Source organism: Musa acuminata, chromosome BXJ1-8 (assembly GCF_036884655.1).
Source record: "Musa acuminata AAA Group cultivar baxijiao chromosome BXJ1-8, Cavendish_Baxijiao_AAA, whole genome shotgun sequence".
NCBI lineage: Eukaryota > Viridiplantae > Streptophyta > Magnoliopsida > Zingiberales > Musaceae > Musa > Musa acuminata.
Window position 1 is genome coordinate 39844485 of NC_088334.1, and position 24901 is coordinate 39869385.

A 24901-nucleotide genomic window follows, 5' to 3' on the forward strand; every position below is an offset into this window, starting at 1 on the left:
CTTTTTGCGCCCCGAGCGTCCAAAACCTCTCCCGTTGACCTCCGAGGCGATGGTTTTGGGCCTCGGAATTTGCCTTGACCGCTACGCTGTCAGTCTCGTGGGGCTCGGAGAGAGCTTTCCGGAATGGGGCCGCAATAGCGATTCCGAGTTCGTTCGAGAAAGTCCCGATGGTTTCGGCGCGCGCTTGCCGTGTCCGGTACGCGGTCGGCCTCGTGGGCATCGGAGGGATCCGACAATGGCGATTCCGAGATCGTTCGAGAGGTTTCGGGGCTCCGGTCGTCGATGCGCCGTCCGCGACGTGCACAAAGGCGAGGGACGACGCACACAAAACGATTGCCATCATACCAGCACTAAAGCACCGGATCCCATCAGAACTCCGAAGTTAAGCCTGCTTGGGCGAGAGTAGTACTAGGATGGGTGACCCCCTGGGAAGTCCTCGTGTTGCACTCCTTTTTGCGCCCCGAGCGGCCAAAAGACTTACTTAAAACTCTCTTTTAAGCTTTTCAATTTTTCCAGCATTATGGCCAACAATAAATATGTCATTAACATATATATAGCAGGAGAATAATGAAATCATCATCTAAAAATTTCTTCATAAAACATACAATGACCAGACATGGTTCTAGGATGGGTGACCCCCTGGGAAGTCCTCGTGTTGCACTCCTTTTTGCGCCCCGAGCGGCCAAAACCTCTCCCGTCGACCTCCGAGGCGATGGTTTTGGGCCTCGGAATTTGCCGTGACCGCTACGTAGTCAGTCTCGTGGGGCTCGGAGAGAGCTTTCCGGAATGGGGCCGCAATAGCGATTCCGAGTTCGTTCGAGAAAGTCCCGATGGTTTCGGCGCGCGCTTGCCGTGTCCGGTACGCGGTCGGCCTCGTGGGCATCGGAGGGATCCGACAATGGCGATTCCGAGATCGTTCGAGAGGTTTCGGGGCTCCGGTCGTCGATGCGCCGTCCGCGACGTGCACAAAGGCGAGGGACGACGCACACAAAACGATTGCCATCATACCAGCACTTATGCACCGGATCCCATTAGAACTCCGAAGTTAAGCCTGCTTGGGCGAGAGTAGTACTAGGATGGGTGACCCCCTGGGAAGTCCTCGTGTTGCACTCCTTTTTGCGCCCCGAGCGGCCAAAAGACTTACTTAAAACTCTCTTTTAAGCTTTTCAATTTTTCCAGCATTATGGCCAACAATAAATATGTCATTAACATATATATAGCAGGAGAATAATGAAATCATCATCTAAAAATTTCTTCATAAAACATACAATAACCAGACATGGTTCTAGGATGGGTGACCCCTTGGGAAGTCCTCGTGTTGCACTCCTTTTTGCGCCCCGAGCGGCCAAAACCTCTCCCGTCGACCTCCGAAGCGATGGTTTTGGGCCTCGGAATTTGCCGTGACCGCTACGCAGTCAGTCTCGTGGGGCTCGGAGAGAGCTTTCCGGAATGGGGCCGCAATAGCGATTCCGAGTTCGTTCGAGAAAGTCCCGATGGTTTCGGCGCGCGCTTGCCGTGTCCGGTACGCGGTCGGCCTCGTGGGCATCGGAGGGATCCGACAATGGCGATTCCGAGATCGTTCGAGAGGTTTCGGGGCTCCGGTCGTCGATGCGCCGTCCGCGACGTGCACAAAGGCGAGGGACGACGCACACAAAATGATTGCCATCATACCAGCACTAAAGCACCGGATCCCATCAGAACTCCGAAGTTAAGCCTGCTTGGGCGAGAGTAGTACTAGGATGGGTGACCCCCTGGGAAGTCCTCGTGTTGCACTCCTTTTTGCGCCCCGAGCGGCCAAAAGACTTACTTAAAACTCTCTTTTAAGCTTTTCAATTTTTCCAGCATTATGGCCAACAATAAATATGTCATTAACATATATATAGCAGGAGAATAATGAAATCATCATCTAAAAATTTCTTCATAAAACATACAATGACCAGACATGGTTCTAGGATGGGTGACCCCCTGGGAAGTCCTCGTGTTGCACTCCTTTTTGCGCCCCGAGCGGCCAAAACCTCTCCCGTCGACCTCCGAGGCGATGGTTTTGGGCCTCGGAATTTGCCGTGACCGCTACGCAGTCAGTCTCGTGGGGCTCGGAGAGAGCTTTCCGGAATGGGGCCGCAATAGCGATTCCGCGTTCGTTCGAGAAAGTCCCGATGGTTTCGGCGCGCGCTTGCCGTGTCCGGTACGCGGTCGGCCTCGTGGGCATCGGAGGGATCCGACAATGGTGATTCCGAGATCGATCGAGAGGTTTCGGGGCTCCGGTCGTCGATGCGCCGTCCGCGACGTGCACAAAGGCGAGGGACGACGCACACAAAACGAGTGCGATCATACCAGCACTAAAGCACCGGATCCCATCAGAACTCCGAAGTTAAGCCTGCTTGGGTGAGAGTAGTACTAGGATGGGAGACCCCCTGGGAAGTCCTCGTGTTGCACTCCTTTTTGCGCCCCGAGCGGCCAAAAGACTTACTTAAAACTCTCTTTTAAGCTTTTCAATTTTTCCAGCATTATGGCCAACAATAAATATGTCATTAACATATATATAGCAGGAGAATAATGGAATCATCATCTAAAAATTTCTTCATAAAACAAACAATGACCAGACATGGTTCTAGGATGGGTGACCCCCTGGGAAGTCCTCGTGTTGCACTCCTTTTTGCGCCCCGAGCGGTCAAAACCTCTCCCGTCGACCTCCGAGGCGATGGTTTTGGGCCTTGGAATTTGCCGTGACCGCTACGCTGTCAGTCTCGTGGGGCTCGGAGAGAGCTTTCCGGAATGGGGCCGCAATAGCGATTCCGAGTTCGTTCGAGAAAGTCCCGATGGTTTCGGCGCGCGCTTGCCGTGTCCGGTACGCGGTCGGCCTCGTGGGCTTCGGAGGGATCCGACAATGGCGATTCCGAGATAGTTCGAGAGGTTTCGGGGCTCCGGTCGTCGATGCGCCGTCCGCGACGTGCGCAAAGGCGAGGGACGACGCACACAAAATGAGTGCGATCATACCAGCACTAAAGCACCGGATCCCATCAGAACTCCGAAGTTAAGCGTGCTTGTGCGAGATTAGTACTAGGATTGGTGACCCCCTGGGATGTCCTCGTGTCGCACTCCTTTTTGCGCCCCGAGCGGCCAAAAGACTTCCCCTGGGATGTCCTCGTGTCGCACTCCTTTTTGCGCCCCGAGCGGCCAAAAGACTTACTTAAAACTCTCTTTTAAGCTTTTCAATTTTTCCAGCATTATGGCCAACAATAAATATGTCATTAACATATATATAGCAGGAGAATAATGAAATCATCATCTAAAAATTTCTTCATAAAACATACAATGACCAGACATGGTTCTAGGATGGGTGACCCCCTGGGAAGTCCTCGTGTTGCACTCCTTTTTGCGCCCCGAGCGGCCAAAACCTCTCCTGTCGACCTCCGAGGCGATGGTTTTGGGCCTCGGAATTTGCCGTGACCGCTACGCAGTCAGTCTCGTGGGGCTCGGAGAGAGCTTTCCGGAATGGGGCCGCAATAGCGATTCCGAGTTCGTTCGAGAAAGTCCCGATGGTTTCGGCGCGCGCTTGCCGTGTCCGGTACGCGGTCGGCCTCGTGGGCATCGGAGGGATCCGACAATGGCGATTCTGAGATCGTTCGAGAGGTTTCGGGGCTCCGGTCGTCGATGCGCCGTCCGCGACGTGCACAAAGGCGAGGGACGACGCACACAAAACGATTGCCATCATACCAGCACTAAAGCACCGGATCCCATCAGAACTCCGAAGTTAAGCCTGCTTGGGCGAGAGTAGTACTAGGATGGGTGACCCCCTGGGAAGTCCTCGTGTTGCACTCCTTTTTGCGCCCCGAGCGGCCAAAAGACTTACTTAAAACTCTCTTTTAAGCTTTTCAATTTTTCCAGCATTATGGCCAACAATAAATATGTCATTAACATATATATAGCAGGAGAATAATGAAATCATCATCTAAAAATTTCTTCATAAAACATACAATGACCAGACATGGTTCTAGAATGGGTGACCCCCTGGGAAGTCCTCATGTTGCACTCCTTTTTGCGCCCCGAGCGTCCAAAACCTCTCCCGTTGACCTCCGAGGCGATGGTTTTGGGCCTCGGAATTTGCCTTGACCGCTACGCTGTCAGTCTCGTGGGGCTCGGAGAGAGCTTTCCGGAATGGGGCCGCAATAGCGATTCCGAGTTCGTTCGAGAAAGTCCCGATGGTTTCGGCGCGCGCTTGCCGTGACCGGTACGCGGTCGGCCTCGTGGGCATTGGAGGGATCCGACAATGGCGATTCCGAGATCGTTCGAGAGGTTTCGGGGCTCCGGTCGTCGATGCGCCGTCCGCGACATGCACAAAGGCGAGGGACGACGCACACAAAACTATTGCGATCATACCAGCACTAAAGCACCGGATCCCATCAGAACTCCGAAGTTAAGCGTGCTTGGTCGAGAGTAGTACTAGGATGGCTGACCCCTTGGGAAGTCCTCGTGTTGCACTACTTTTTGCGCCCCGAGCGGCCAAAAGACTTACTTAAAACTCTCTTTTAAGCTTTTCAATTTTTCCAGCATTATGGCCAACAATAAATATGTCATTAACATATATATAGCAGGAGAATAATGAAATCATCATCTAAAAATTTCTTTATAAAACATACAATGACCAGACATGGTTCTAGGATGGGTGACCCCCTGGGAAGTCCTCGTGTTGCACTCCTTTTTGCGCCCCGAGCGGCCAAAACATCTCCCGTCGACCTCCGAGGCGATGGTTTTGGGCCTCGGAATTTGCCGTGACCGCTACGCAGTCAGTCTCGTGGGGCTCGGAGAGAGCTTTCCGGAATGGGGCCGCAATAGCGATTCTGAGTTCGTTCGAGAAAGTCCCGATGGTTTCGGCGTGCGCTTGCTGTGTCCGGTACGCGGTCGGCCTCGTGGGCATCGGAGGGATCCGACAATGGCGATTCCGAGATCGTTCGAGAGGTTTCGGGGCTCCGGTCGTCGATGCGCCGTCCGCGACGTGCACAAAGGCGAGGAACGACGCACACAAAACGAGTGCGATCATACCAGCACCGGATCCCATCAGAACTCCGAAGTTAAGCGTGCTAGGGCGAGAGTAGTATTAGGATGGGTGACCCCCTGGGAAGTCCTCGTGTTGCACTCCTTTTTGCGCCCCGAGCGGACAAAAGACTTACTTAAAACTCTCTTTTAAGCTTTTCAATTTTTCCAGCATTATGGCCAATAATAAATATGTCATTAACATATATATAGCAGGAGAATAATGAAATCATCATCTAAAAATTTCTTAATAAAACATACAATAACCAGACATGGTTCTAGGATGGGTGACCCCCTGGGAAGTCCTCATGTTGCACTCCTTTTTGCGCCCCGAGCGGCCAAAACCTCTCCCGTCGACCTCCGAGGCGATGGTTTTGGGCCTCGGAATTTGCCGTGACCGCTACGCAGTCAGAGCTTTCCGGAATGGGGCCGCAATAGTGATTCCGAGTTTGTTCGAGAAAGTCCCGATGGTTTCGGCGCGCGCTTGCCGTGTCCGGTACGCGGTCGGCCTCGTGGGCATCGGAGGGATCCGACAATGGCGATTCCGAGATCGTTCGAGAGGTTTCGGGGCTCCGGTCGTCGATGCGCCGTCCGCGACGTGCACAAAGGCGAGGGACGACGCACACAAAACGATTGCCATCATACCAGCACTAAAGCACCGGATCCCATCAGAACTCCGAAGTTAAGCCTGCTTGGGCGAGAGTAGTACTAGGATGGGTTACCCCCTGGGAAGTCCTCGTGTTGCACTCCTTTTTGCGCCCCGAGTGGCCAAAAGACTTACTTAAAACTCTCTTTTAAGCTTTTCAAATTTTCCAGCATTATGGCCAACAATAAATATGTCATTAACATATATATAGGAGGAGAATAATGAAATCATCATCTAAAAATTTCTTCATAAAACATACAATGACCAGACATGGTTCTAGGATGGGTGACCCCCTGGGAAGTCCTCGTGTTGCACTCCTTTTTGCGCCCCGAGCGGTCAAAACCTCTCCCGTCGACCTCCGAGGCGATGGTTTTGGGTCTCAGAATTTGCCGTGACCGCTACGCAGTCAGTCTCGTGGGGCTCGGAGAGAGCTTTCCGGAATGGGGCCGCAATAGCGATTCCGAGTTCGTTCGAGAAAGTCCCGATGGTTTCGGCGTGCGCTTGCCGTGTCCGGTACGCGGTCGGCCTCGTGGGCATCGGAGGGATCCGACAATGGCGATTCCGAGATCGTTCGAGAGGTTTCGGGGCTCCGGTCGTCGATGCGCCGTCCGCGACGTGCGCAAAGGCGAGGGACGACGCACACAAAATGAGTGCGATCATACCAGCACTAAAGCACCGGATCCCATCAGAACTCCGACGTTAAGCGTGGTTGTGCGAGATTAGTACTAGGATTGGTGACCCCCTGGGAAGTCCTCGTGTTGCACTCCTTTTTGCGCCCCGAGCAGCCAAAAGACTTGCTTAAAACTCTCTTTTAAGCTTTTCAATTTTTCCAGCATTATGGCCAACAATAAATATGTCATTAACATATATATAGCAGGAGAATAATGAAATCATCATCTAAAAATTTCTTCATAAAACATACAATGACCAGACATGGTTCTAGGATGGGTGACCCCCTAGGAAGTCCTCGTGTTGCACTCTTGTTTGCGCCCCGAGCGGCCAAAACCTCTCCCGTCGACCTCCGAGGCGATGGTTTTGGGCCTCGGAATTTGCCGTGACCGCTACACAGTCAGTCTCGTGGGGCTCGGAGAGAGCTTTCCAGAATGGGGCCGCAATAGCGATTCCGAGTTCGTTCGAGAAAGTCCCGATGGTTTCGGCGCGCGCTTGCCGTGTCCGGTACGCGGTCGGCCTCGTGGGCATCGGATGGATACGACAATGACGATTCCGAGATCGTACGAGAGGTTTCGGGGCTCCGGTCGTCGATGCGCCGTCCGCGACGTGCACAAAGGCGAGGGACGACGCACACAAAACGAGTGCGATCATACCAGCACCGGATCCCATCAGAACTCCGAAGTTAAGCGTGCTTGGGCGAGAGTAGTACTAGGATGGGTGACCCCCTGGGAAGTCCTCGTGTTGCACTCCTTTTTGCGCCCCGAGCGGCCAAAACCTCTCCCGTCGACCTCCGAGGCGATGGTTTTGGGCCTCGGAATTTGCCGTGACCGCTACGCAGTCAGTCTCGTGGGGCTCGGAGAGAGCTTTCCGGAATGGGGCCGCAATAGCGATTCCGAGTTCGTTCGAGAAAGTCCCGATGGTTTCGGCGCGCGCTTGCCGTGTCCGGTACGCGGTCGGCCTCGTGGGCATCGGAGGGATCAGACAATGGCGATTCCGAGATCGTTCGAGAGATTTCGGGGCTCCGGTCGTCGATGCGCCGTCCGCGACGTGCACAAAGGCGAGGGACGACGCACACAAAACGAGTGCGATCATACCAGCACCGGATCCCATCAGAACTCCGAAGTTAAGCGTGCTTGGGCGAGAGTAGTACTAGGATGGGTGACCCCCTGGGAAGTCCTCGTGTTGCACTCCTTTTTGCGCCCCGAGCGGCCAAAAGACTTGCTTAAAACTCTCTTTTAAGCTTTTCAATTTTTCCAGCATTATGGCCAACAATAAATATGTCATTAACATATATATAGCAGGAGAATAATGAAATCATCATCTAAAAATTTCTTCATAAAACATACAATGACCAGACATGGTTCTAGGATGGGTGACCCCCTAGGAAGTCCTCGTGTTGCACTCTTGTTTGCGCCCCGAGCGGCCAAAACCTCTCCCGTCGACCTCCGAGGCGATGGTTTTGGGCCTCGGAATTTGCCGTGACCGCTACACAGTCAGTCTCGTGGGGCTCGGAGAGAGCTTTCCAGAATGGGGCCGCAATAGCGATTCCGAGTTCGTTCGAGAAAGTCCCGATGGTTTCGGCGCGCGCTTGCCGTGTCCGGTACGCGGTCGGCCTCGTGGGCATCGGATGGATCCGACAATGACGATTCCGAGATCGTACGAGAGGTTTCGGGGCTCCGGTCGTCGATGCGCCGTCCGCGACGTGCACAAAGGCGAGGGACGACGCACACAAAACGAGTGCGATCATACCAGCACCGGATCCCATCAGAACTCCGAAGTTAAGCGTGCTTGGGCGAGAGTAGTACTAGGATGGGTAACCCCCTGGGAAGTCCTCGTGTTGCACTCCTTTTTGCGCCCCGAGCGGCCAAAAGACTTACTTAAAACTCTCTTTTAAGCTTTTCAATTTTTCCAGCATTATGGCCTACAATAAATATGTCATTAACATATATATAGCAGGAGAATAATGAAATCATCATCTAAAAATTTCTTAATAAAACATACAATGACCAGACATGGTTCTAGGATGGGTGACCCCCTGGGAAGTCCTCGTGTTGCACTCCTTTTTGCTCCCCGAGCCGCCAAAACCTCTCCCGTCGACCTCCGAGGCGATGGTTTTGGGCCTCGGAATTTGCCGTGACCGCTACGCAGTCAGTCTCGTGGGGCTCGGAGAGAGCTTTCCGGAATGGGGCCGCAATAGCGATTCCGAGTTCGTTCGAGAAAGTCCCGATGGTTTCGGCGCGCGCTTGCCGTGTCCGGTACGCGGTCGGCCTCGTGGGCATCGGAGGGATCCGACAATGGCGATTCCGAGATCGTTCGAGAGGTTTCGGGGCTCCGGTCGTCGATGCGGCGTCCGCGACGTGCACAAAGGCGAGGGACGACGCACACAAAACGAGTGCGATCATACCAGCACCGGATCCCATCAGAACTCCGAAGTTAAGCGTGCTTGGGCGAGAGTAGTACTAGGATGGGTGACCCCCTGGGAAGTCCTCGTGTTGCACTCCTTTTTGCGCCCCGAGCGGCCAAAAGACTTGCTTAAAACTCTCTTTTAAGCTTTTCAATTTTTCCAGCATTATGGCCAACAATAAATATGTCATTAACATATATATAGCAGGAGAATAATGAAATCATCATCTAAAAATTTCTTCATAAAACATACAACGACCAGACATGGTTCTAGGATGGGTGACCCCCTGGGAAGTCCTCGTGTTGCACTCTTGTTTGCGCCCCGAGCGGCCAAAACCTCTCCCGTCGACCTCCGAGGCGATGGTTTTGGGCCTCGGAATTTGCCGTGACCGCTACACAGTCAGTCTCGTGGGGCTCGGAGAGAGCTTTCCGGAATGGGGCCGCAATAGCGATTCCGAGTTCGTTCGAGAAAGTCCCGATGGTTTTGGCGCGCGCTTGCCGTGTCCGGTACGCGGTCGGCCTCGTGGGCATCGGATGGATCCGACAATGACGATTCCGAGATCGTTCGAGAGGTTTCGGGGCTCTGGTCGTCGATGCGCCGTCCGCGACGTGCACAAAGGCGAGGGACGACGCACACAAAACGAGTGCGATCATACCAGCACCGGATCCCATCAGAACTCCGAAGTTAAGCGTGCTTGGGCGAGAGTAGTACTAGGATGGGTGACCCCCTGGGAAGTCCTCGTATTGCACTCCTTTTTGCGCCCCGAGCGTCCAAAAGACTTACTTAAAACTCTCTTTTAAGATTTTCAATTTTTCCAGCATTATGGCCAACAATAAATATGTCATTAACATATATATAGCAGGAGAATAATGAAATCATCATCTAAAAATTTCTTCATAAAACATACAATGACCAGACATGGTTCTAGGATGGGTGACCCCCTGGGAAGTCCTCGTGTTGCACTCCTTTTTGCTCCCCGAGCCGCCAAAACCTCTCCCGTCGACCTCCGAGGCGATGGTTTTGGGCCTCGGAATTTGCCGTGACCGCTACGCAGTCAGTCTCGTGGGGCTTGGAGAGAGCTTTCCGGAATGGGGCCGCAATAGCGATTCCGAGTTCGTTCGAGAAAGTCCCGATGGTTTCGGCGCGCGCTTGCCGTGTCCGGTACGCGGTCGGCCTCGTGGGCATCGGAGGGATCCGACAATGGCGATTCAGAGATCGTTCGAGAGGTTTCGGGGCTCCGGTCGTCGATGCGCCGTCCGCGACGTGCACAAAGGCGAGGGACGACGCACACAAAACGAGTGCGATCATACCAGCACCGGATCCCATCAGAACTCCGAAGTTAAGCGTGCTTGGGCGAGAGTAGTACTAGGATGGGTGACCCCCTGCGAAGTCCTCGTGTTGCACTCCTTTTTGCGCCCCGAGCGGCCAAAAGACTTGCTTAAAACTCTCTTTTAAGCTTTTCAATTTTTCCAGCATTATGGCCAACAATAAATATGTCATTAACATATATATAGCAGGAGAATAATGAAATCATCATCTAAAAATTTCTTCATAAAACATACAATGACCAGATATGGTTCTAGGATGGGTGACCCCTTGGGAAGTCCTCGTGTTGCACTCATGTTTGCGCCCCGAGCGGCCAAAACCTCTCCCGTCGACCTCCGAGGCGATGGTTTTGGGCCTCGGAATTTGCCGTGACCGCTACACAGTCAGTCTCGTGGGGCTCGGAGAGAGCTTTCCGGAATGGGGCCGCAATAGCGATTCCGAGTTCGTTCGAGAAAGTCCCGATGGTTTCGGCGCGTGCTTGCCGTGTCCGGTACGCGGTCGGCCTCGTGGGCATCGGATGGATCCGACAATGACGATTCCGAGATCGTTCGAGAGGTTTCGGGGCTCCGGTCGTCGATGCGCCGTCCGCGACGTGCACAAAGGCGAGGGACGACGCACACAAAACGAGTGCGATCATACCAGCACCGGATCCCATCAGAACTCCGAAGTTAAGCGTGCTTGGGCGAGAGTAGTACTAGGATGGGTGACCCCCTGGGAAGTCCTCGTGTTGCACTCCTTTTTGCGCCCCGAGCGGCCAAAAGACTTACTTAAAACTCTCTTTTAAGCTTTTCAATTTTTCCAGCATTATGGCCAACAATAAATATGTCATTAACATATATATAGTAGGAGAATAATGAAATCATCATCTAAAAATTTCTTCATAAAACATACAATGACCAGACATGGTTCTAGGATGGGTGACCCCCTGGGAAGTCCTCGTGTTGCACTCCTTTTTGCTCCCCGAGCCGCCAAAACCTCTCCTGTCGACCTCCGAGGCGATAGTTTTGGGCCTCGGAATTTGCCGTGACCGCTACGCAGTCAGTCTCGTGGGGCTCGGAGAGAGCTTTCCGGAATGGGGTCGCAATAGCGATTCCGAGTTCGTTCGAGAAAGTCCCGATGGTTTCGGCGCGCGCTTGCCGTGTCCGGTACGCGGTCGGCCTCGTGGGCATCGGAGGGATCCGACAATGGCGATTCCGAGATCGTTCGAGAGGTTTCGGGGCTCCGGTCGTCGATGCGCCGTCCGCGACGTGCACAAAGGCGAGGGACGACGCACACAAAACGAGTGCGATCATACCAGCACCGGATCCCATCAGAACTCCGAAGTTAAGCGTGCTTGGGCGAGAGTAGTACTAGGATGGGTGACCTCCTGGGAAGTCCTCGTGTTGCACTCCTTTTTGCGCCCCGAGCGGCCAAAAGACTTGCTTAAAACTCTCTTTTAAGCTTTTCAATTTTTCCAGCATTATGGCCAACAATAAATATGTCATTAACATATATATAGCAGGAGAATATTGAAATCATCATCTAAAAATTTCATCATAAAACATACAATGACCAGATATGGTTCTAGGATGGGTGACCCCCTGGGAAGTCCTCGTGTTGCACTCTTGTTTGCGCCCCGAGCGGCCAAAACCTCTCCCGTCGACCTCCGAGGCGATGGTTTTGGGCCTCGGAATTTGCCGTGACCGCTACACAGTCAGTCTCGTGGGGCTCGGAGAGAGCTTTCCGGAATGGGGCCGCAATAGCGATTCCGAGTTCGTTCGAGAAAGTCCCGATGGTTTCGGCGCGCGCTTGTCGTGTCCGGTACACGGTCGGCCTCGTGGGCATCGGAGGGATCCGACAATGGCGATTCCGAGATCGTTCGAGAGGTTTCGGGGCTCCGGTCGTCGATGCGCCGTCCGCGACGTGCACAAAGGTGAGGGACGACGCACACAAAACGAGTGCGATCATACCAGCACCGGATCCCATCAGAACTCCGAAGTTAAGCGTGCTTGGGCGAGAGTAGTACTAGGATGGGTGACCCCCTGGGAAGTCCTCGTGTTGCACTCCTTTTTGCGCCCCGAGCGGCCAAAAGACTTGCTTAAAACTCTCTTTTAAGCTTTTCAATTTTTCCAGCATTATGGCCAACAATAAATATGTCATTAACATATATATAGCAGGAGAATAATGAAATCATCATCTAAAAATTTCTTCATAAAACATACAATGACCAGACATGGTTCTAGGATGGGTGACCCCCTGGGAAGTCCTCGTGTTGCACTCTTGTTTGCGCCCCGAGCGGCCAAAACCTCTCCCGTCGACCTCCGAGGCGATGGTTTTGGGCCTCGGAATTTGCCGTGACCGATACATAGTCAGTCTCGTGGGGCTCGGAGAGAGCTTTCCGGAATGGGGCCGCAATAGCGATTACGAGTTCGTTCGAGAAAGTCCCGATGGTTTCGGCGCGCGCTTGCCGTGTCCGGTACGCGGTCGGCCTCGTGGGCATCGGATGGATCCGACAATGACGATTCCGAGATCGTTCGAGAGGTTTCGGGGCTCCGGTCGTCGATGCGCCGTCCGCGACGTGCACAAAGGCGAGGGACGACGCACACAAAACGAGTGCGATAATACCAGCACCGGATCCCATCAGAACTCTGAAGTTAAGCGTGCTTGGGCGAGAGTAGTACTAGGATGGGTGACCCCCTGGGAAGTCCTCGTGTTGCACTCCTTTTTGCGCCCCGAGCGGCCAAAAGACTTACTTAAACTCTCTTTTAAGCTTTTCAATTTTTCCAGCATTATGGCCAACAATAAATATGTCATTAACATATATATAGCAGGAGAATAATGAAATCATCATCTAAAAATTTCTTCATAAAACATACAATGACCAGACATGGTTCTAGGATGGGTGACCCCCTGGGAAGTCCTCGTGTTGCACTCCTTTTTGCTCCCCGAGCCGCCAAAACCTCTCCCGTCGACCTCCGAGGCGATGGTTTTGGGCCTCGGAATTTGCCGTGACCGCTACATAGTCAGTCTCGTGGGGCTCGGAGAGAGCTTTCCGGAATGGGGCCACAATAGCGATTCCGAGTTCGTTCGAGAAAGTCCCGATGGTTTCGGCGCGCGCTTGCCGTGTCCGGTACGCGGTCGTCCTCGTGGGCATCGGATGGATCCGACAATGACGATTCCGAGATCGTTCGAGAGGTTTCGGGGCTCCGGTCGTCGATGCGCCGTCCGCGACGTGCACAAAGGCGAGGGACGACGCACACAAAACGAGTGCGATCATACCAGCACCGGATCCCATCAGAACTCCGAAGTTAAGCGTGCTTGGGCGAGAGTAGTACTAGGATGGGTGACCCCCTGGGAAGTCCTCGTGTTGCACTCCTTTTTGCGCCCCGAGCGGCCAAAAGACTTACTTAAAACTCTCTTTTAAGCTTTTCAATTTTTCCAGCATTATGGCCAACAATAAATATGTCATTAACATATATATAGCAGGAGAATAATGAAATCATCATCTAAAAATTTCTTCATAAAACATACAATGACCAGACATGGTTCTAGGATGGGTGACCCCCTGGGAAGTCCTCGTGTTGCACTCCTTTTTGCTCCCCGAGCCGCCAAAACCTCTCCCGTCGACCTCCGAGGCGATGGTTTTGGGCCTCGGAATTTGCCGTGACCGCTACGCAGTCAGTCTCGTGGGGCTCGGAGAGAGCTTTCCGGAATGGGGCCGCAATAGCGATTCCGAGTTCGTTCGAGAAAGTCCCGATGGTTTCGGCGCGCGCTTGCCGTGTCCGGTACACGGTCGGCCTCGTGGGCATCGGAGGGATCCGACAATGGCGATTCCGAGATCGTTCGAGAGGTTTCGGGGCTCCGGTCGTCGATGCGCCGTCCGCGACGTGCACAAAGGCGAGGGACGACGCACACAAAACGAGTGCGATTATACCAGCACCGGATCCCATTAGAACTCCGAAGTTAAGCGTGCTTGGGCGAGAGTAGTACTAGGATGGGTGACCCCCTGGGAAGTCCTCGTGTTGCACTCTTTTTTGCGCCCCGAGCGGCCAAAAGACTTGATTAAAACTCTCTTTTAAGCTTTTCAATTTTTCCAGCATTATGGCCAACAATAAATATGTCATTAACATATATATAGCAGGAGAATAATGAAGTCATCATCTAAAAATTTCTTCATAAAACATACAATGACCAGACATGGTTCTAGGATGGGTGACCCCCTGGGAAGTCCTCGTGTTGCACTCTTGTTTGCGCCCCGAGCGGCCAAAACCTCTCCCGTCGACCTCCGAGGCGATGGTTTTGGGCCTCGGAATTTGCCGTGACCGCTACATAGTCAGTCTCGTGGGGCTCGGAGAGAGCTTTCCGGAATGGGGCCGCAATAGCGATTCCGAGTTCGTTCGAGAAAGTCCCGATGGTTTCGGCGCGCGCTTGCCGTGTCCGGTACGCGGTCGGCCTCGTGGGCATCGGATGGATCCGACAATGACGATTCCGAGATCGTTCGAGAGGTTTCGGGGCTCCGGTCGTCGATGCGCCGTCCGCGACGTGCACAAAGGCGAGGGACGACGCACACAAAACGAGTGCGATCATACCAGCACCGGATCCCATCAGAACTCCGAAGTTAAGCGTGCTTGGGCGAGAGTAGTACTAGGATGGGTGACCCCCTGGGAAGTACTCGTGTTGCACTCCTTTTTGCGCCCCGAGCGGCCAAAAGACTTACTTAAACTCTCTTTTAAGCTTTTCAATTTTTCCACCATTATGGCCAACAATAAATATGTCATTAACATATATATAGCAGGAGAATAATGAAATCATCATCTAAAAATTTCTTCATAAAACATACAATGACCAGACATGGTTCTAGGATGGGTGACCCCCTGGGAAGTCCTCGTGTTGCACTCCTTTTTGCTCCCCGAGCCGCCAAAACCTCTCCCGTCGACCTCCGAGGCGATGGTTTTGGGCCTCGGAATTTGCCGTGACCGCTACGCAGTCAGTCTCGTGGGGCTCGGAGAGAGCTTTCCGGAATGGGGCCGCAATAGCGATTCCGAGTTCGTTCGAGAAAGTCCCGATGGTTTCGGCGCGCGCTTGCCGTGTCCGGTACGCGGTCAGCCTCGTGGGCATCGGAGGTATCCGACAATGGCGATTCCGAGATCGTTCGAGAGGTTTCGGGGCTCCTGTCGTCGATGCGCCGTCCGCGACGTGCACAAAGGCGAGGGACGACGCACACAAAACGAGTGCGATCATACCAGCACCGGATCCCATCAGAACTCCGAAGTTAAGCGTGCTTGGGCGAGAGTAGAACTAGGATGGGTGACCCCCTGGGAAGTCCTCGTGTTGCACTCCTTTTTGCGCCCCGAGCGGCCAAAAGACTTACTTGAAACTCTCTTTTAAGCTTTTCAATTTTTCCAGCATTATGGCCAACAATAAATATGTCATTAACATATATATAGCAGGAGAATAATGAAATCATCATCTAAAAATTTCTTCATAAAACATACAATGACCAGACATGGTTCTAGGATGGGTGACCCCGTGGGAAGTCCTCGTGTTGCACTCCTTTTTGCGCCCCGAGCAGCCAAAACCTCTCCCGTCGACCTCCGAGGCGATGGTTTTGGGCCTCGGAATTTGCCATGACCGCTACGCAGTCAGTCTCGTGGGGCTCGGAGAGAGCTTTCCGGAATGGGGCCGCAATAGCGATTCCGAGTTCGTTCGAGAAAGTCCCGATGGTTTCGGCGCGCGCTTGCCGTGTCCGGTACGCGGTCGGCCTCGTGGGCATCGGAGGGATCCGACAATGGCGATTCCGAGATCGTTCGAGAGGTTTCGGGGCTCCGGTCGTCGATGCGCCGTCCGCGACGTGCACAAAGGCGAGGGACGACGCACACAAAACGAGTGCGATCATACCAGCACCGGATCCCATCAGAACTCCGAAGTTAAGCGTGCTTGGGCGAGAGTAGTACTAGGATGGGTGACCTAGGAAGTCCTCGTGTTGCACTCCTTTTTGCGCCCCGAGCGGCCAAAAGACTTACTTAAAACTCTCTTTAAAGCTTTTCAATTTTTCGAGCATTATGGCCAACAATAAATATGTCATTAACATATATATAGCAGGAGAATAATGAAATCATCATCTAAAAATTTCTTCATAAAACATACAATGACCAGACATGGTTCTAGGATGGGTGACCCCCTGGGAAGTCCTCGTGTTGCACTCCTTTTTGCGCCCCGAGCGGCCAAAACCTCTCCCGTCGACCTCCGAGGCGATGGTTTTGGGCCTCGGAATTTGCCATGACCGCTACGTCGTCAGTATCGTGGGGCTCGGAGAGAGCTTTCCGGAATGGGGCCGCAATAGCGATTCCGAGTTCGTTCGAGAAAGTCCCGATGGTTTCGGCGCGCGCTTGCCGTGTCCGGTACGCGGTCGGCCTCGTGGGCATCGGAGGGATCCGACAATGGCGATTCCGAGATCGTTCGAGAGGTTTCGGGGCTCCGGTCGTCGATGCGCCGTCCGCGACGTGCACAAAGGCGAGGGACGACGCACACAAAACGAGTGCGATCATACCAGCACCGGATCCCATCAGAACTCCGAAGTTAAGCGTGCTTGGGCGAGAGTAGTACAAGGATGGGTGACCCCCTGGGAAGTCCTCGTGTTGCACTCCTTTTTGCGCCCCGAGCGGCCAAAAGACTTACTTGAAACTCTCTTTTAAGCTTTTCAATTTTTCCAGCATTATGGCCAACAATAAATATGTCATTAACATATATATAGCAGGAGAATAATGAAATCATCATCTAAAAATTTCTTCATAAAACATACAATGACCAGACATGGTTCTAGGATGGGTGACCCCGTGGGAAGTCCTCGTGTTGCACTCCTTTTTGCGCCCCGAGCAGCCAAAACCTCTCCCATCGACCTCCGAGGCGATGGTTTTGGGCCTCGGAATTTGCCATGACCGCTACGCAGTCAGTCTCGTGGGGCTCGGAGAGAGCTTTCCGGAATGGGGCCGCAATAGCGATTCCGAGTTCGTTCGAGAAAGTCCCGATGGTTTCGGCGCGCGCTTGCCGTGTCCGGTACGCGGTCGGCCTCGTGGGCATCGGAGGGATCCGACAATGGCGATTCCGAGATCGTTCGAGAGGTTTCGGGGCTCCGGTCGTCGATGCGCCGTCCGCGACGTGCACAAAGGCGAGGGACGACGCACACAAAACGAGTGCGATCATACCAGCACCGGATCCCATCAGAACTCCGAAGTTAAGCGTGCTTGGGCGAGAGTAGTACTAGGATGGGTGACCTAGGAAGTCCTCGTGTTGCACTCCTTTTTGCGCCCCGAGCGGCCAAAAGACTTACTTAAAACTCTCTTTAAAGCTTTTCAATTTTTCGAGCATTATGGCCAACAATAAATATGTCATTAACATATATATAGCAGGAGAATAATGAAATCATCATCTAAAAATTTCTTCATAAAACATACAATGACCAGACATGGTTCTAGGATGGGTGACCCCCTGGGAAGTCCTCGTGTTGCACTCCTTTTTGCGCCCTGAGCGGCCAAAACCTCTCCCGTCGACCTCCGAGGCGATGGTTTTGGGCCTCGGAATTTGCCATGACCGCTACGCTGTCAGTCTCGTGGGGCTCGGAGAGAGCTTTCCGGAATGGGGCCGCAATAGCGATTCCGAGTTCGTTCGAGAAAGTCCCGATGGTTTCGGCGCGCGCTTGCCGTGTCCGGTACGCGGTCAGCCTCGTGGGCATCGGAGGGATCCGACAATGGCGATTCCGAGATCGTTCGAGAGGTTTCGGGGCTCCTGTCGTCGATGCGCCGTCCGCGACGTGCACAAAGGCGAGGGACGACGCACACAAAACGAGTGCGATCATACCAGCACCGGATCCCATCAGAACTCCGAAGTTAAGCGTGCTTGGGCGAGAGTAGAACTAGGATGGGTGACCCCCTGGGAAGTCCTCGTGTTGCACTCCTTTTTGCGCCCCGAGCGGCCAAAAGACTTACTTGAAACTCTCTTTTAAGCTTTTCAATTTTTCCAGCATTATGGCCAACAATAAATATGTCATTAACATATATATAGCAGGAGAATAATGAAATCATCATCTAAAAATTTCTTCATAAAACATACAATGACCAGACATGGTTCTAGGATGGGTGACCCCGTGGGAAGTCCTCGTGTTGCACTCCTTTTTGCGCCCCGAGCAGCCAAAACCTCTCCCGTCGACCTCCGAGGCGATGGTTTTGGGCCTCGGAATTTGCCATGACCGCTACGCAGTCAGTCTCGTGGGGCTCGGAGAGAGCTTTCCGGAATGGGGCCGCAATAGCGATTCCGAGTTCGTTCGAGAAAGTCCCGATGGTTTCGGCGCGCGCTTGCCGTGTCCGGTACGCGGTCGGCCTCGTGGGCATCGGAGGGATCCGACAATGGCGATTCCGAGATCGTTCGAGAGGTTTCGGGGCTCCGGTCGTCGATGCGCCGTCCGCGACGTGCACAAAGGCGAGGGACGACGCACACAAAACGAGTGCGATCATACCAGCACCGGATCCCATCAGAACTCCGAAGTTAAGCGTGCTTGGGCGAGAGTAGTACTAGGATGGGTGACCTAGGAAGTCCTCGTGTTGCACTCCTTTTTGCGCCCCGAGCGGCCAAAAGACTTACTTAAAACTCTCTTTAAAGCTTTTCAATTTTTCGAGCATTATGGCCAACAATAAATATGTCATTAACATATATATAGCAGGAGAATAATGAAATCATCATCTAAAAATTTCTTCATAAAACATACAATGACCAGACATGGTTCTAGGATGGGTGACCCCCTGGGAAGTCCTCGTGTTGCACTCCTTTTTGCGCCCCGAGCGGCCAAAACCTCTCCCGTCGACCTCCGAGGCGATGGTTTTGGGCCTCGGAATTTGCCATGACCGCTACGTCGTCAGTATCGTGGGGCTCGGAGAGAGCTTTCCGGAATGGGGCCGCAATAGCGATTCCGAGTTCGTTCGAGAAAGTCCCGATGGTTTCGGCGCGCGCTTGCCGTGTCCGGTACGCGGTCGGCCTCGTGGGCATCGGAGGGATCCGACAATGGCGATTCCGAGATCGTTCGAGAGGTTTCGGGGCTCCGGTCGTCGATGCGCCGTCCGCGACGTGCACAAAGGCGAGGGACGACGCACACAAAACGAGTGCGATCATACCAGCACCGGATCCCATCAGAACTCCGAAGTTAAGCGTGCTTGGGCGAGAGTAGTACAAGGATGGGTGACCCCCTGGGAAGTCCTCGTGTTGCACTCCTTTTTGCGCCCCGAGCGGCCAAAAGACTTACTTGAAACTCTCTTTTAAGCTTTTCAATTTTTCCAGCATTATGGCCAACAATAAATATGTCATTAACATATATATAGCAGGAGAATAATGAAATCATCATCTAAAAATTTCTTCATAAAACATACAATGACCAGACATGGTTCTAGGATGGGTGACCCCGTGGGAAGTCCTCGTGTTGCACTCCTTTTTGCGCCCCGAGCAGCCAAAACCTCTCCCATCGACCTCCGAGGCGATGGTTTTGGGCCTCGGAATTTGCCATGACCGCTACGCAGTCAGTCTCGTGGGGCTCGGAGAGAGCTTTCCGGAATGGGGCCGCAATAGCGATTCCGAGTTCGTTCGAGAAAGTCCCGATGGTTTCGGCGCGCGCTTGCCGTGTCCGGTACGCGGTCGGCCTCGTGGGCATCGGAGGGATCCGACAATGGCGATTCCGAGATCGTTCGAGAGGTTTCGGGGCTCCGGTCGTCGATGCGCCGTCCGCGACGTGCACAAAGGCGAGGGACGACGCACACAAAACGAGTGCGATCATACCAGCACCGGATCCCATCAGAACTCCGAAGTTAAGCGTGCTTGGGCGAGAGTAGTACTAGGATGGGTGACCTAGGAAGTCCTCGTGTTGCACTCCTTTTTGCGCCCCGAGCGGCCAAAAGACTTACTTAAAACTCTCTTTAAAGCTTTTCAATTTTTCGAGCATTATGGCCAACAATAAATATGTCATTAACATATATATAGCAGGAGAATAATGAAATCATCATCTAAAAATTTCTTCATAAAACATACAATGACCAGACATGGTTCTAGGATGGGTGACCCCCTGGGAAGTCCTCGTGTTGCACTCCTTTTTGCGCCCTGAGCGGCCAAAACCTCTCCCGTCGACCTCCGAGGCGATGGTTTTGGGCCTCGGAATTTGCCATGACCGCTACGCTGTCATTCTCGTGGGGCTCGGAGAGAGCTTTCCGGAATGGGGCCGCAATAGCGATTCCGAGTTCGTTCGAGAAAGTCCCGATGGTTTCGGCGCGCGCTTGCCGTGTCCGGTACGCGGTCGGCCTCGTGGGCATCGGATGGATCCGACAATGACGATTCCGAGATCGTTCGAGAGGTTTCGGGGCTCCGGTCGTCGATGCGCCGTCCGCGACGTTCACAAAGGCGAGGGACGACGCACACAAAACGAGTGCGATCATACCAGCACCGGATCCCATCAGAACTCCGAAGTTAAGCGTGCTTGGGCGAGAGTAGTACTAGGATGGGTGACCCCCTGGGAAGTCCTCGTGTTGCACTCCTTTTTGCGCCCCGAGCGGCCAAAAGACTTACTTAAACTCTCTTTTAAGCTTTTCAATTTTTCCAGCATTATGGCCAACAATAAATATGTCATTAACATATATATAGCAGGAGAATAATGAAATCATCATCTAAAAATTTCTTCATAAAACATACAATGACCAGACATGGTTCTAGGATGGGTGACCCCCTGGGAAGTCCTCGTGTTGCACTCCTTTTTGCTCCCCGAGCCGCCAAAACCTCTCCCGTCGACCTCCGAGGCGATGGTTTTGGGCCTCGGAATTTGCCGTGACCGCTACATAGTCAGTCTCGTGGGGCTCGGAGAGAGCTTTCCGGAATGGGGCCGCAATAGCGATTCCGAGTTCGTTCGAGAAAGTCCCGATGGTTTCGGCGCGCGCTTGCCGTGTCCGGTACGCGGTCGGCCTCGTGGGCATCGGATGGATCCGACAATGACGATTCCGAGATCGTTCGAGAGGTTTCGGGGCTCCGGTCGTCGATGCGCCGTCCGCGACGTGCACAAAGGCGAGGGACGACGCACACAAAACGAGTGCGATCATACCAGCACCGGATCCCATCAGAACTCCGAAGTTAAGCGTGCTTGGGCGAGAGTAGTACTAGGATGGGTGACCCCCTGGGAAGTCCTCGTGTTGCACTCCTTTTTGCGCCCCGAGCGGCCAAAAGACTTACTTAAACTCTCTTTTAAGCTTTTCAATTTTTCCAGCATTATGGCCAACAATAAATATGTCATTAACATATATATAGCAGGAGAATAATGAAATCATCATCTAAAAATTTCTTCATAAAACATACAATGACCAGACATGGTTCTAGGATGGGTGACCCCCTGGGAAGTCCTCGTGTTGCACTCCTTTTTGCGCCCCGAGCGGCCAAAACCTCTCCCGTCGACCTCCGAGGCGATGGTTTTGGGCCTCGGAATTTGCCGTGACCGCTACGCTGTCAGTCTCGTGGGGCTCGGAGAGAGCTTTCCGGAATGGGGCCGCAATAGCGATTCCGAGTTCGTTCGAGAAAGTCCCGATGGTTTCGGCGCGCGCTTGCCGTGTCCGGTACGCGGTCGGCCTCGTGGGCATCGGATGGATCCGACAATGACGATTCCGAGATCGTTCGAGAGGTTTCGGGGCTCCGGTCGTCGATGCGCCGTCCGCGACGTGCACAAAGGCGAGGGACGACGCACACAAAACGAGTGCGATCATACCAGCACCGGATCCCATCAGAACTCCGAAGTTAAGCGTGCTTGGGCGAGAGTAGTACTAGGATGGGTGACCCCCTGGGAAGTCCTCGTGTTGCACTCCTTTTTGCGCCCCGAGCGGCCAAAAGACTTACTTAAACTCTCTTTTAAGCTTTTCAATTTTTCCAGCATTATGGCCAACAATAAATATGTCATTAACATATATATAGCAGGAGAATAATGAAATCATCATCTAAAAATTTCTTCATAAAACATACAATGACCAGACATGGTTCTAGGATGGGTGACCCCCTGGGAAGTCCTCGTGTTGCACTCCTTTTTGCTCCCCGAGCCGCCAAAACCTCTCCCGTCGACCTCCGAGGCGATGGTTTTGGGCCTCGGAATTTGCCGTGACCGCTACATAGTCAGTCTCGTGGGGCTCGGAGAGAGCTTTCCGGAATGGGGCCGCAATAGCGATTCCGAGTTCGTTCGAGAAAGTCCCGATGGTTTCGGCGCGCGCTTGCCGTGTCCGGTACACGGTCGGCCTCGTGGGCATCGGAGGGATCCGACAATGGCGATTCCGAGATCGTTCGAGAGGTTTCGGGGCTCCGGTCATCGATGCGCCGTCCGCGACGTGCACAAAGGCGAGGGACGACGCACACAAAATGAGTGCGATCATACCAGCACCGGATCCCATCAGAACTCCGAAGTTAAGCGTGCTTGGGCGAGAGTAGTACTAGGATGGGTGACCCCCTGGGAAGTCCTCGTGTTGCACTCCTTTTTGCGCCCCGAGCGGCCAAAAGACTTGCTTAAAACTCTCTTTTAAGCTTTTCAATTTTTCCAGCATTATGGCCAACAATAAATATGTCATTAACATATATATAGCAGGAGAATAATGAAGTCATCATCTAAAAATTTCTTCATAAAACATACAATGACCAGACATGGTTCTAGGATGGGTGACCCCCTGGGAAGTCCTCGTGTTGCACTCTTGTTTGCGCCCCGAGCGGCCAAAACCTCTCCCGTCGACCTCCGAGGCGATGGTTTTGGGCCTCGGAATTTGCCGTGACCGCTACATAGTCAGTCTCGTGGGGCTCGGAGAGAGCTTTCCGGAATGGGGCCGCAATAGCGATTCCGAGTTCGTTCGAGAAAGTCCCGATGGTTTCGGCGCACGCTTGCCGTGTCCGGTACGCGGTCGGCCTCGTGGGCATCGGATGGATCCGACAATGACGATTCCGAGATCGTTCGAGAGGTTTCGGGGCTCCGGTCGTCGATGCGCCGTCCGCGACGTGCACAAAGGCGAGGGACGACGCACACAAAACGAGTGCGATCAACCAGCACCGGATCCCATCAGAACTCCGAAGTTAAGCGTGCTTGGGCGAGAGTAGTACTAGGATGGGTGACCCCCTGGGAAGTCCTCGTGTTGCACTCCTTTTTGCGCCCCGAGCGGCCAAAAGACTTACTTAAACTCTCTTTTAAGCTTTTCAATTTTTCCAGCATTATGGCCAACAATAAATATGTCATTAACATATATATAGCAGGAGAATAATGAAGTCATCATCTAAAAATTTCTTCATAAAACATACAATGACCAGACATGGTTCTAGGATGGGTGACCCCCTGGGAAGTCCTCGTGTTGCACTCTTGTTTGCGCCCCGAGCGGCCAAAACCTCTCCCGTCGACCTCCGAGGCGATGGTTTTGGGCCTCGGAATTTGCCGTGACCGCTACATAGTCAGTCTCGTGGGGCTCGGAGAGAGCTTTCCGGAATGGGGCCGCAATAGCGATTCCGAGTTCGTTCGAGAAAGTCCCGATGGTTTCGGCGCGCGCTTGCCGTGTCCGGTACGCGGTCGGCCTCGTGGGCATCGGATGGATCCGACAATGACGATTCCGAGATCGTTCGAGAGGTTTCGGGGCTCCGGTCGTCGATGCGCCGTCCGCGACGTGCACAAAGGCGAGGGACGACGCACACAAAACGAGTGCGATCATACCAGCACCGGATCCCATCAGAACTCCGAAGTTAAGCGTGCTTGGGCGAGAGTAGTACTAGGATGGGTGACCCCCTGGGAAGTCCTCGTGTTGCACTCCTTTTTGCGCCCCGAGCGGCCAAAAGACTTACTTAAACTCTCTTTTAAGCTTTTCAATTTTTTCAGCATTATGGCCAACAATAAATATGTCATTAACATATATATAGCAGGAGAATAATGAAATCATCATCTAAAAATTTCTTTATAAAACATACAATGACCAGACATGGTTCTAGGATGGGTGACCTCCTGGGAAGTCCTCGTGTTGCACTCCTTTTTGCGCCCCGAGCGGCCAAAACCTCTCCCGTCGACCTCCGAGGCGATGGTTTTGGGCCTCGGAATTTGCCGTGACCGCTACGCAGTCAGTCTCGTGGGGCTCGGAGAAAGCTTTCCGGAATGGGGCCGCAATAGCGATTCCGAGTTCGTTCGAGAAAGTCCCGATGGTTTCGGCGCGCGCTTGCCGTGTCCGGTACGCGGTAGACCTCGTGGGCATCGGATGGATCCGACAATGACGATTCCGAGATCGTTCGAGAGGTTTCGGGGCTCCGGTCGTCGATGCGCCGTCCGCGACGTGCACAAAGGCGAGGGACGACGCACACAAAACGAGTGCGATCATACCAGCACCGGATCCCATCAGAACTCCGAAGTTAAGCGTGCTTGGGCGAGAGTAGAACTAGGATGGGTGACCCCCTGGGAAGTCCTCGTGTTGCACTCCTTTTTGCGCCCCGAGCGGCCAAAAGACTTACTTGAAACTCTCTTTTAAGCTTTTCAATTTTTCCAGCATTATGGCCAACAATAAATATGTCATTAACATATATATAGCAGGAGAATAATGAAATCATCATCTAAAAATTTCTTCATAAAACATACAATGACCAGACATGGTTCTAGGATGGGTGACCCCGTGGGAAGTCCTCGTGTTGCACTCCTTTTTGCGCCCCGAGCGGCCAAAACCTCTCCCGTCGACCTCCGAGGCGATGGTTTTGGGCCTCGGAATTTGCCATGACCGCTACGTCGTTAGTCTCGTGGGGCTCGGAGAGAGCTTTCCGGAATGGGGCCGCAA

At 53.2% G+C, this 24901-nt stretch overlaps 9 non-coding genes and 29 pseudogenes across 9 annotated transcripts; all 38 read left to right on the forward strand.

The window, feature by feature from the left end:
• The first annotated feature begins 331 nt into the window (after positions 1–331).
• LOC135590106 (5S ribosomal RNA) lies at positions 332–450 on the forward strand. Its single transcript, XR_010477513.1, has one exon. It is a non-coding gene; the product is annotated as a 5S ribosomal RNA (ribosomal RNA).
• Positions 451–994: 544 nt separating this feature from the next.
• On the forward strand, positions 995–1113 carry LOC135590428 (5S ribosomal RNA). The gene has a single exon (XR_010477835.1). It is a non-coding gene; the product is annotated as a 5S ribosomal RNA (ribosomal RNA).
• A 544-nt stretch (positions 1114–1657) lies between these two features.
• LOC135590107 (5S ribosomal RNA) lies at positions 1658–1776 on the forward strand. Its single transcript, XR_010477514.1, has one exon. It is a non-coding gene; the product is annotated as a 5S ribosomal RNA (ribosomal RNA).
• A 544-nt stretch (positions 1777–2320) lies between these two features.
• On the forward strand, positions 2321–2439 carry LOC135589594 (5S ribosomal RNA). The gene has a single exon (XR_010477000.1). It is a non-coding gene; the product is annotated as a 5S ribosomal RNA (ribosomal RNA).
• Positions 2440–2983: 544 nt separating this feature from the next.
• On the forward strand, positions 2984–3102 carry LOC135590575 (5S ribosomal RNA). Its single transcript, XR_010477981.1, has one exon. It is a non-coding gene; the product is annotated as a 5S ribosomal RNA (ribosomal RNA).
• Positions 3103–3703: 601 nt separating this feature from the next.
• Positions 3704–3822, forward strand: LOC135590109 (5S ribosomal RNA). Its single transcript, XR_010477515.1, has one exon. It is a non-coding gene; the product is annotated as a 5S ribosomal RNA (ribosomal RNA).
• A 544-nt stretch (positions 3823–4366) lies between these two features.
• Positions 4367–4485, forward strand: LOC135589945 (5S ribosomal RNA). The gene has a single exon (XR_010477351.1). It is a non-coding gene; the product is annotated as a 5S ribosomal RNA (ribosomal RNA).
• A 544-nt stretch (positions 4486–5029) lies between these two features.
• LOC135591504 (5S ribosomal RNA) lies at positions 5030–5140 on the forward strand (annotated as a pseudogene).
• A 525-nt stretch (positions 5141–5665) lies between these two features.
• On the forward strand, positions 5666–5784 carry LOC135590310 (5S ribosomal RNA). The gene has a single exon (XR_010477716.1). It is a non-coding gene; the product is annotated as a 5S ribosomal RNA (ribosomal RNA).
• Positions 5785–6328: 544 nt separating this feature from the next.
• Positions 6329–6447, forward strand: LOC135590878 (5S ribosomal RNA). Its single transcript, XR_010478282.1, has one exon. It is a non-coding gene; the product is annotated as a 5S ribosomal RNA (ribosomal RNA).
• A 544-nt stretch (positions 6448–6991) lies between these two features.
• Positions 6992–7102, forward strand: LOC135591212 (5S ribosomal RNA; annotated as a pseudogene).
• Positions 7103–7432: 330 nt separating this feature from the next.
• LOC135591213 (5S ribosomal RNA) lies at positions 7433–7543 on the forward strand (annotated as a pseudogene).
• Positions 7544–8087: 544 nt separating this feature from the next.
• Positions 8088–8198, forward strand: LOC135591413 (5S ribosomal RNA; annotated as a pseudogene).
• A 544-nt stretch (positions 8199–8742) lies between these two features.
• On the forward strand, positions 8743–8853 carry LOC135591215 (5S ribosomal RNA; annotated as a pseudogene).
• Positions 8854–9397: 544 nt separating this feature from the next.
• Positions 9398–9508, forward strand: LOC135591047 (5S ribosomal RNA; annotated as a pseudogene).
• A 544-nt stretch (positions 9509–10052) lies between these two features.
• LOC135591432 (5S ribosomal RNA) lies at positions 10053–10163 on the forward strand (annotated as a pseudogene).
• A 544-nt stretch (positions 10164–10707) lies between these two features.
• Positions 10708–10818, forward strand: LOC135591216 (5S ribosomal RNA; annotated as a pseudogene).
• A 544-nt stretch (positions 10819–11362) lies between these two features.
• On the forward strand, positions 11363–11473 carry LOC135591012 (5S ribosomal RNA; annotated as a pseudogene).
• Positions 11474–12017: 544 nt separating this feature from the next.
• On the forward strand, positions 12018–12128 carry LOC135591217 (5S ribosomal RNA; annotated as a pseudogene).
• Positions 12129–12672: 544 nt separating this feature from the next.
• LOC135591577 (5S ribosomal RNA) lies at positions 12673–12783 on the forward strand (annotated as a pseudogene).
• Positions 12784–13326: 543 nt separating this feature from the next.
• Positions 13327–13437, forward strand: LOC135591218 (5S ribosomal RNA; annotated as a pseudogene).
• A 544-nt stretch (positions 13438–13981) lies between these two features.
• On the forward strand, positions 13982–14092 carry LOC135591496 (5S ribosomal RNA; annotated as a pseudogene).
• A 544-nt stretch (positions 14093–14636) lies between these two features.
• On the forward strand, positions 14637–14747 carry LOC135591404 (5S ribosomal RNA; annotated as a pseudogene).
• A 543-nt stretch (positions 14748–15290) lies between these two features.
• Positions 15291–15401, forward strand: LOC135591656 (5S ribosomal RNA; annotated as a pseudogene).
• Positions 15402–15945: 544 nt separating this feature from the next.
• LOC135591749 (5S ribosomal RNA) lies at positions 15946–16053 on the forward strand (annotated as a pseudogene).
• A 544-nt stretch (positions 16054–16597) lies between these two features.
• Positions 16598–16708, forward strand: LOC135591521 (5S ribosomal RNA; annotated as a pseudogene).
• A 544-nt stretch (positions 16709–17252) lies between these two features.
• On the forward strand, positions 17253–17360 carry LOC135591750 (5S ribosomal RNA; annotated as a pseudogene).
• A 544-nt stretch (positions 17361–17904) lies between these two features.
• Positions 17905–18015, forward strand: LOC135591657 (5S ribosomal RNA; annotated as a pseudogene).
• A 544-nt stretch (positions 18016–18559) lies between these two features.
• On the forward strand, positions 18560–18667 carry LOC135591752 (5S ribosomal RNA; annotated as a pseudogene).
• Positions 18668–19211: 544 nt separating this feature from the next.
• LOC135591522 (5S ribosomal RNA) lies at positions 19212–19322 on the forward strand (annotated as a pseudogene).
• Positions 19323–19866: 544 nt separating this feature from the next.
• On the forward strand, positions 19867–19974 carry LOC135591754 (5S ribosomal RNA; annotated as a pseudogene).
• A 544-nt stretch (positions 19975–20518) lies between these two features.
• LOC135591219 (5S ribosomal RNA) lies at positions 20519–20629 on the forward strand (annotated as a pseudogene).
• Positions 20630–21172: 543 nt separating this feature from the next.
• On the forward strand, positions 21173–21283 carry LOC135591220 (5S ribosomal RNA; annotated as a pseudogene).
• Positions 21284–21826: 543 nt separating this feature from the next.
• On the forward strand, positions 21827–21937 carry LOC135591221 (5S ribosomal RNA; annotated as a pseudogene).
• A 543-nt stretch (positions 21938–22480) lies between these two features.
• Positions 22481–22591, forward strand: LOC135591223 (5S ribosomal RNA; annotated as a pseudogene).
• A 544-nt stretch (positions 22592–23135) lies between these two features.
• Positions 23136–23245, forward strand: LOC135591697 (5S ribosomal RNA; annotated as a pseudogene).
• Positions 23246–23788: 543 nt separating this feature from the next.
• LOC135591224 (5S ribosomal RNA) lies at positions 23789–23899 on the forward strand (annotated as a pseudogene).
• Positions 23900–24442: 543 nt separating this feature from the next.
• On the forward strand, positions 24443–24553 carry LOC135591658 (5S ribosomal RNA; annotated as a pseudogene).
• Positions 24554–24901: the final 348 nt, after the last annotated feature.